Raw genomic sequence first — 9,021 nt, 5'->3', positions numbered from 1 at the left:
AAGGAGAAGCAGGCTCCCTGTGGGGAGCCCAATGTGGGATTCAATCCCAGGACCCTAGGATCATGACCTGAGCCGAAGGCAGATGCTCAACCACCAAGCCACCCAGGTGCCCTGGTTTTGTTTTTCTAGAAACCCCCCTTGGGACCCAAGTTCTTTTCCTGTTACGATTTAAAAAGCTTAGTTTCGTTTCTCTCCTTTTCTCCTTAATCAATTTTAGGGAGTTGGAAATGAAAATACTTCTGTCATCCAGGACTTAAGTGTGGTCACTTCTGGCATCAGAGGCTGAGGAGAATTACCATCTTCTTTCTAGACTTTACCTCTTCTTGTAACAAGGCAATCAGTGCTTCATTCTCCCAAGATGTGATTTGACACAGTATAAAATCTAGGGCACAGTACTGTGTTTTTAAACAAAGTTTCATGGTTGCACATTTACTTCAGAATTCAACAACTTCCAGAATTTTACTTTGTGTTGTTCAAGTGTGGCTACCCCAAGACAATCACCTGATGAATTTACCCTATGGGAGGTAGAATAATGGTTACTTCCACCACTATTTTATTTTATTTTTATATTTTATTTATTTATTCATGAGAGACAGAGAGAGAGAGAGACGCAGAGACCCAGGCAGAGGGAGAAGCAGGCTCCATGCAGGAAGCCTGATGTGGGACTCGATCCCAGAACTCCAAGATCACACCCGGGGCCGAAGGCAGGCACTCAACCACTGAGCCACCCAGGGATCCAGCCCCCACACCGTTATTTTATTATGCATCTTTTAGCTCTTATACTATTACTTGTGTTTTGTGATTTTTCTACTTAAACAAGGTGGTGTTTATCTTTGCAGGAAACAAAATGTATTCTAAGAAATGCTCAACTGCATTATTCTACACACATAATGGCTTGGCCTGATGAATAGGTTCTCCGGGTTTACCCAATTGAATTTTGAGCGGTTCATAGTGTTTTGTAGCTGGTCTCAGCTAGGCTGTCTATCAGGTAAACAGGAGGGAGGGAGGCAGGTGGTGTTTAAAGAGATCAGGGTTGGCATACATTATGCAGGGGGGAATGAGGGGTACATCAAGGTTGTTATAGACTGAACTGTGTCCCCCTAAAATTCATATGTTGAATTTGTAACCGCCAATAGTTTTGTGTCACTGTATTTGGAGATAATTACCTCTTTAAAAAGGCCTTAAGTTAAAATGAGGTCTTTCAGTTGGAACCTAATCCAATATGGACTAGCATCCTTCCAAGAGGAGATTAGCACATGCAAAGAGAAACACCAGGGATGTACAAACACAAAGAAAAGTGCTCATGTCTCACTCTGTGAGGACACATTGAGAAAGTAGGCATCTGTAATGCCAAGAAGAAAGATCTCAAGAGAAACCAAACCCGTCAACATCTTGATCTTGGACTTCGAGCTTCCAGGATTGTGAGAAAACGTTTCTGTTGTTTAAACCCTCTTCTCTGTGGCATTTTATTATGGCAACCCTAGCTGACTAATGCAATGTCAAGGTAAGGAAAAGGATCAGAAGAAAGTGAACAAACCAAGGTGGTGGGAACTGGGTGGGACAGAAGAGCAGTCTCATCATCTAAGGATAAGCAGATGCAGCCCAGAAGACAGACCCGCTATAAAGCAGATGGTAAGTTCCTCAGATCATTTCCTCCAACTCTTCAGCTTACAGAGCTGGCTCTTTTGAGAGAGATCCAGAAATCATGACCAGTAAAAATGACCAAGTCTAGTGCAGGTTTTGCTCAGCTCACATACACCAAAATGGATCTGGTCTTTGCTCTGTGATCATGAGGAAATTTATGCAGAAGGAAATGTTTAGGGAAGTAGAGATGGAAGATGAACAAATCATATCTCCTGCAGCATTAGGAGGAACCTGCACAGATCAGAAAGTAGAGGCATTGGTGCTATGGGTTCCATACATGGCATCTGTGGTAGGCAGAGCAATGCACCCCTCCAAAGATGTCCATGTCCCTGCCCCCCACACCTGTAACTCAGGTACCTCACATGTCAAAGAGACTTTACACATGTGATTAAAGGAATGAACTCTGAAATGGTGAGATTACCATGGAGTTTTGGGGCAGGCCCAATGGAACCATCAAGGTCCTTAGAAGAGAGAGACAGTAGAGGCATAAAAGGTTATGTCTAGGCCATGAAGGTTGGAGCAATGCACTTTGGACATGAAGGCAGGGGGTCACAAGCTGGGGAGTACAGGCAGCTTCTGGAAGCTGGGAAGGACAAGGAAAGAGTTTCTTCTCCAGAGTCTCCAGGAGGAACCAGCCCTGCCTCTACCTTACTTCAGCTAGGTGAACTCACTTTGGAAAAATGACTTCCAGAACTTTAAGATAATAAATCTGTATTCGATTAAGCCACTAAGTTTGTGGTAGTTTTGTCACAATAGACATAGGTGATGAATACACTGTCGTTAGGACCCCTTTCTCCATCCCTCCCCCCAGATTTTCCCTTGCCCATTTCTCTTTCCTCCTCAACCCTCCTCACTGACCATCAATTCTGCATCAGCAGGGCTGCCCTCAGGGGAGGATCCTGTGGTCCTGTGAGCCTGTGAATGCTCATGTTGGTCCCCACCCTGAAGGCTGCCCCTGGCGCAAGAGTCCAAGGGCCAAGCAACAGCTATGCTTCCCACTCCACTTGTCCTGCCATCCTGAACTTGAAAACATGCAGCAAATAATTTGGCTTAGACTTGACCTTAAATGGCTCTTCAGGAAAATCCCAACACCTTGCTATGGGCTTTGGATGGATGCAGGGGCCCTAACCTCATGTCAAGTATTATTCCCATTTCCTGGATGAGAAAAAGGGACACACCAGACAGACAAAACAATACCACATCCAAGGTCAGAGAAACCAAGGCTTATCTACTTTCCAAGCCTCACAAAGACAAATGCTTCTGGGGTCAAGATGCTCTTCAGTGAGCCTTCTGATGTTTGCACTTCATCCACTAGATGAAGCACAGCAGGAATCGCACTATGGACACACTAATTTTACTGGATTTGATTTTATTGTTCTGCTGTGTGCAGCAGTTTGGTTTAATGAGATTTGGATTCAGAGAGGCCTCATTGAGTACTAGCTCAGAGCTCTAGCTCTGAGATCTGGAGCAGTACAGCAGAGTGGCTATTAAAGTAAGATTATACGTAACCTTCAATTCAGCACTCCCATCCCTGGGAATATAGTCCTTAGAAATTAAAGGACCTATCACTTGAAACTACACTTACAAGAATGATTACTCTATATTTGCTTATAGTGAAGAGAAAAAGTGAGAAAAGTGGCTTCCTATCACAGGGGACTGGCTAAATAAGTAGAAAATATCCAAACCATGGGATATTAGGCAGCAATTAAAACAATGAGCTAGATCTACAGGAGGGTAAGTTGGGAAGAATTCTACAAGGTCTTATATAGTGGGAAAGACAAACTACACTTAAGTTTGTATGACAAAAATCCCATTTTTTTAAGTCAGTGACAAAATTGTCCTGCCATGCTTGAGATTCTTTATAAAGGAAATAAAAAGTATTAAATGATATCAGACAAAATTCGATATCCATTCTTAATTTTTAGAAATTGCAATCGCAATAAAATAGCGTTAGATAAATAAGTCTGTAACAAGATAAAATATTCCTATCATAATCCCAGAGCTAGAATTCTGCTTAATGGGAAGCACTAGAAACATTACCATTAAAGAATTTGATGTTGTGCTAGAAGTAATAGCCAACACAACTAGGTAACAGAAAGTTATAATTCTAATTCTAAAAATTGGAAAGGAACATAAAAAATTATTTGCAGATGGTATGACTGTATACTTGGCAAATGAAAAACAGCTGAAAAGCTACCATAACCAAGAGATTCATAAACACTCTAGGAGTATAAAATAGATACATTAGCTTCCACAGACACTATATATATATATATATATATATATATATATATACACATATATATACATATATATGCCTATATATATGCTTATATATATAGTATATATGCTTATATACACAATAACCAAATAGATAAGGCTACGTGAGTATAGCAACCAAATCAGGAATTAAAATAATTCTAAGTAGGGGCCACAGAAGAGAACTTTACAATACTGCCCAAGATTAAAAAATAAGACTTTTTAAAAACGAAAATGGATACCGTGACTGAGAGGTGAATTTTCCATACCCTAATTTGCAAGCTTATATACCCCAATACCTACAAGTTTAGTTTAAAAAAGATAGATTAAAAAAAACTAGATAATGGGACTCCAAACCTCACATGGAAACAAGAGTTGGAATAATCAGGAAAACTCTGTAATAAAAGAGCAATTTGGGAGGACAGTGGGAGGGGTTGGGGGAGTTAGTCACACTAGATGTCAAAACATATTTAAAAGTTTCAGGTATTGAAACACTATGGTAACATATGAAGAAATAGACCCATAGAACAGAATACAAAGTCCAAAAAGACCTCTACAGATGTATCTGTAGAAACTTGAATATAAGACAAAGAAGGCATCTCAAATCAGTCCCAAAATGATTCAATAAAAGGATATGGGGTTAGATAACTACCTAGAAATATCTAAGACCAGATGCATGCTTCAACTTCTACCGTGGGATTATTTCCAAATGGATAGAAGACTTTTTAAAAAAGATTTTTTAAAAAGATTGTATTTATTTATTCGTGAGAGACACACAGAGAGAGGCAGAGACACAGGCAAAGGAAGCAGCAGGCTCCTCGCAGGGAGCCCAATGCGGGACTCGATCCCAGGACCCCAGGATCACGACCTGACCCAAAGGCAGATGCACAGCCACTGAGCCATCCAGTCATCCCCCAAATGAATAGAGGACTTAAATGCAAACACTGAAGTCAAGATCTAGACAAAAACAGGAGAGAAACAGAACATTGGAGCAGTAACGATCTAATGAGAACTCAAATTTAGAAGTGATAAAAGTCTGGTAAACTGGACTCTTAAAATAACAATTTCTCATGGGGAAAATATCATACTTAAGGTCAAAAGAAAGAAACCAGGAAGAAGTACTCACAACTCCTATCACAAAAGGCTAATTCCTTAATTATAAAAGGGCACCCAATAGAAAAAAATAAAATGGACCAAGGGTAAACATAGATTAATTCACTAGAAAGGAAACATAAGTATCTTCCAAACATGAAAAGATGTTCAACTTCATCTTAGGGTAAATAATTCAAACTACCTGGACTTGGTAATTTTGGTCTATTCCATTGACCAAAAAACCTGAAAGTTTGTAAAAACTGTTGACTAGTTTATGGAAAAATAGACACATTGCATTCTGCTGGGGGAGAAAACAAACCCGCACAACCCATGGAGGGCAAGTGGGCAGAATCAACCATAACAAATGTCTTTCTTTATCTTTGATTCAGCAATCCATCCCACAGACATGCCAGCCCTGGGAGATAACCAATGGAACATGGGAGGGTCTATTTCCACATTGTATGCAAGAGCAAAAAAATGAAAAACCATCTAATCGAGAACTGTTAATTATGGAATTCATTTTTAGAAATAAAATGCAAACAATGCAGCTCTTTGAAAAGAATTAAAGTCTCATGCTATGATTTGTAAAGATCTACAAAATATAGTTACGTGAGGGGTGGGGGGCAGAAACAAGGCATAAGATCTTGTGCATATGCTGCTATGAGTATAAAGAGAGAAATCTATCCATACACGCATAAAAGCGCTCTAGACGGAGTCATAGATTAATGATAGTGCTGCTGTTTAGTGAATATATTACCTATTCAAAAATTAAATATTTGAGTTTGGCCGTGTTGATTTTTTGTCATCAGCATACATTATCTATAAAGAAAAAGACATTTTTGAGTAAAAGGAACTTTGAAATTAGAATAAGTGCCTGTAAATTCTAGTTCCACCTCTTAGTAGCTGTGTGACTTTGGGCAAGATATTTAACCCTTGACACTTGACCTCTAAAATGCATATAATAATACCTCCCGGGTTGTTTCGACAATGTGCTGGGATAATGACCTTATAGGGTTGAGCCCAGTGTAAACCCTCAATAAATAACGCTTATTATTCCCTCCCAGGGTTGCTCTGGAGAGAAGGACAGGAAATAAATAGCTCAAGCTACTGGTGCAGAGCCGGCCTTCGATGAATATTCATGCCCTCCTCTTTGCTTCCAGCTCAGTATGACCCACCTCATGATAGGCCTCATTGCTGCCAAGTGTTTCCCACGTCTCAACAAAATTCTAGAATCATCTTTCTTGACAGTGTGCCATCATAAAGGCAAGACTACCTAAAAGCCGTTCACCCTTCTTACAGGGAGCTGCCTCTAATCATCAATTGTCAGACCAGGTCCTGAGCTGCTTGGCTGGAAATGGAATTACAAATGCAGCTGAGGAATCTCAGTGATCAAATCCTGATGGAAATTAACATCGGAAATTTTGGATTTCCAGCCTGCTAAAGTCTAGAAGATATGGTAAAATAATTAACCTATGCTTTTAAGCCTCCCCTTCCCTCCATCCCCCGCTAAACCTGCCTCAATGTTAACATTTGAGCTGAACAATCTTCAATTCAATCTAAGTTCAAATCACAACTCAGAATAGGAGACCGGCCACTAATATTTATTAATTACCTAGAAAGTGCAGAACACGATGTAGGTTTCTGCACATGGTACGAGATGAAAAAAAGCTATGGCTTTGCATTGAAAACCCACCTGAGGAATACAAAGTAAAACCAGTTCTTTAGTGCAGGAAAACAAAGTGTCATTCATTCCAGCTGTATTATGAACAGAGACGATATCAACAATTAATAGAAAAGAGGCAAGAAAGGTCAACCTACTTTGGAGAAGGAGCATCCAGATTTTTGAGACACTAGTTATAGGTAAATAATGCATGCTGATTTTTAATCATTTTGTGAACATGTGAGAACAATGGCTTTTTAAAAAATAATTTTTGTAATACAAGAACAGATCACTGTGACTGTACCTCCCCACCCCCCCTAGATGGGGCTGAGAGGTGGCGGGGTTAGAGCCAGCAATGTCCCCTGTGTGCTACTCCAGCTACTGGTCCAGCGTCCTGGCCTTGGGATTAAGCCTCAAGGTCAGTTCAATGTCACTTCCAGGTTTTAAGCCACAGAAAAAGAACATGTTGGCCAGGTCCCAGGCTCCAGGGAAGCCCTATTCCTGGCCCTTCAGGGTCATCTTGGCATCGCTCACAGTCTTCTTGGTGTCTTAGAGAACAGGGCAGCACACACTTGCATGGGGTGCTTGCAACTCAGAGCCCGATGTTCTGGACAACGTATTTTTCTGGCATCTTCAGCAGGCTGAGTACCACAGGACCCAAGTCAGGGATATGCCATCCATGGACATGTCACCCACAGGCAAGCTCAACAAGTAGCTCTTTCCATCTGGAGCTTTCTGGGGCAGAAGGAGAAGGGGTTCTTGAAATGGCAAGACAGCCACATACTTGTCATAGGAACTCCAGTGTCCCCAAAATATTCCTCCTCCTCCCCTTTCCCATCAAAGCAGCCAGCTGCCAGTCTCCCAGCCATCTGCTTCTTGAGGTTCTCCAGGCTACTGGAGACCACATAGTAAAGACCCAACCACTGGGCCAGAGGAGCCAGCAGCTTCCCTGGCTTGACCTCCCACTCCTCACTGTAGTTTCCCCAGTAGCCAGTCATGATGAAGGTCACGTGGGCCCCAATCATGGCCAGCTGCAAGCTGGCCTCGGCATCCTGGTCTTCCCACACCACTTCTGTGCCCTGCAGGCTCTGCTCCTTTGTTGCCCTACACCCAGGGTCTCATCACCATTGCGGCTCTGAATGTCCCATCTTCCAGGAGCATCCTGGCCACTGAGACTCGCTGAGTACCTGTGACTCCAACACCACCACCAGTTTTTCATCTGCCATGAGAACTAAAAGGGAAAGGATGATCCCTGAGGCCTGTGGGATGCACGGGGTTGGTGATGGGGGCCTGGAATGACCCCCATGCATGTACCATGTGGACCTGCTGAGCAGCTGGCCTGGGGAAGTCGGGGCTCCATGACCTTCTGTCCGCTTTGTTCCACTAGACCCCCTTGGGCATGACCCCCCATTCCCACCTGACCCCCCCCATCACCCAGGAACTTAGTCCCCCACCCCACTTTGACAGTCCCCCTGCTGGTGGTACCTCCCTACCCCTGATGGGGAAAACTGATTTTTAATCACTCATCTGTTCCAAAGGGAGCTCTTCTGAGAGTGTTTACCATGCAATATTTCATAAGCAGAGTTTAATTAACATATGAAACTATAAATCTCTTTCAAATAACACCCTCTAATTCAAGTCTCATTTGGTGCCTACAGGGAGAGCAATCAGGAGTGAGGACCGGTGACAGGCACAGTCACTCACTCCCACATCACTGCAACACACGGGCATCTGTATTCCTGCTTTACAGACAACAGCATGGAGGTGTAGACAGAGCGGCAACCACATCCCAGACCTGCTTGCTGCAAGGCACGTGCCCAGTGTCCCCTCTGCCCTAATGCTTAGCTCCTCTTGCATTTCATGGTAGCCACTGGAGAGAACGCAGATCAAGGCTAGGTATGCTCATGTCCATGGCATCGTGGTGGCCACAGAGCAACCCAGCTCCTTACCATGATCTGCTTTGTGCAGGGAACTAAAAAATTCCAGCCAGGAACCGAACTTCATTTCAGCCAGGGCATGAACTCTACTTTTCAGGCCTTGGAAAAGGCTCACTCAGTAGGGGGATGGGTACTTGAGTTTGGAACCACCTGCATTTATACAATTGCATTGCATTTCATGCTCCAGGGTCAGGGTATGGTCTCAGCCATATCCCCCCTGGGCCCACCCATGGTGTGTGCCTCCCAAGTTATCCCTCTGCAACCTCCTGGCCTCCCGGCAGTCCCTTAATTCTTTAGACGAGGTTGTGTCCATCGAATTTTTGTCACAGACTTGTTTCATATCCTGACTCATTTTTCACTCATCATTTTAGAAATCCCAGGGCAACTGGGAAAAATTGTCAGGTTAAACGTCTTAAAACTTTCATACGA

The 9,021-nt window shown here is 42.7% G+C and overlaps 1 pseudogene; it reads right to left on the bottom strand.

Annotated features, from left to right (window-relative positions):
• Positions 1 to 6,611: 6,611 nt before the first annotated feature.
• LOC121484524 lies at positions 6,612 to 8,024 on the bottom strand (annotated as a pseudogene).
• Between the last annotated feature and the right edge of the window lie 997 nt (positions 8,025 to 9,021).

Source organism: Vulpes lagopus, chromosome 2 (genome assembly GCF_018345385.1).
Source record: "Vulpes lagopus strain Blue_001 chromosome 2, ASM1834538v1, whole genome shotgun sequence".
NCBI classification, from domain to species: domain Eukaryota; kingdom Metazoa; phylum Chordata; class Mammalia; order Carnivora; family Canidae; genus Vulpes; species Vulpes lagopus.
The sequence above is the reverse complement of the archived record's forward strand: the minus strand, read 5'-3'. Positions and strand labels throughout refer to the sequence as shown.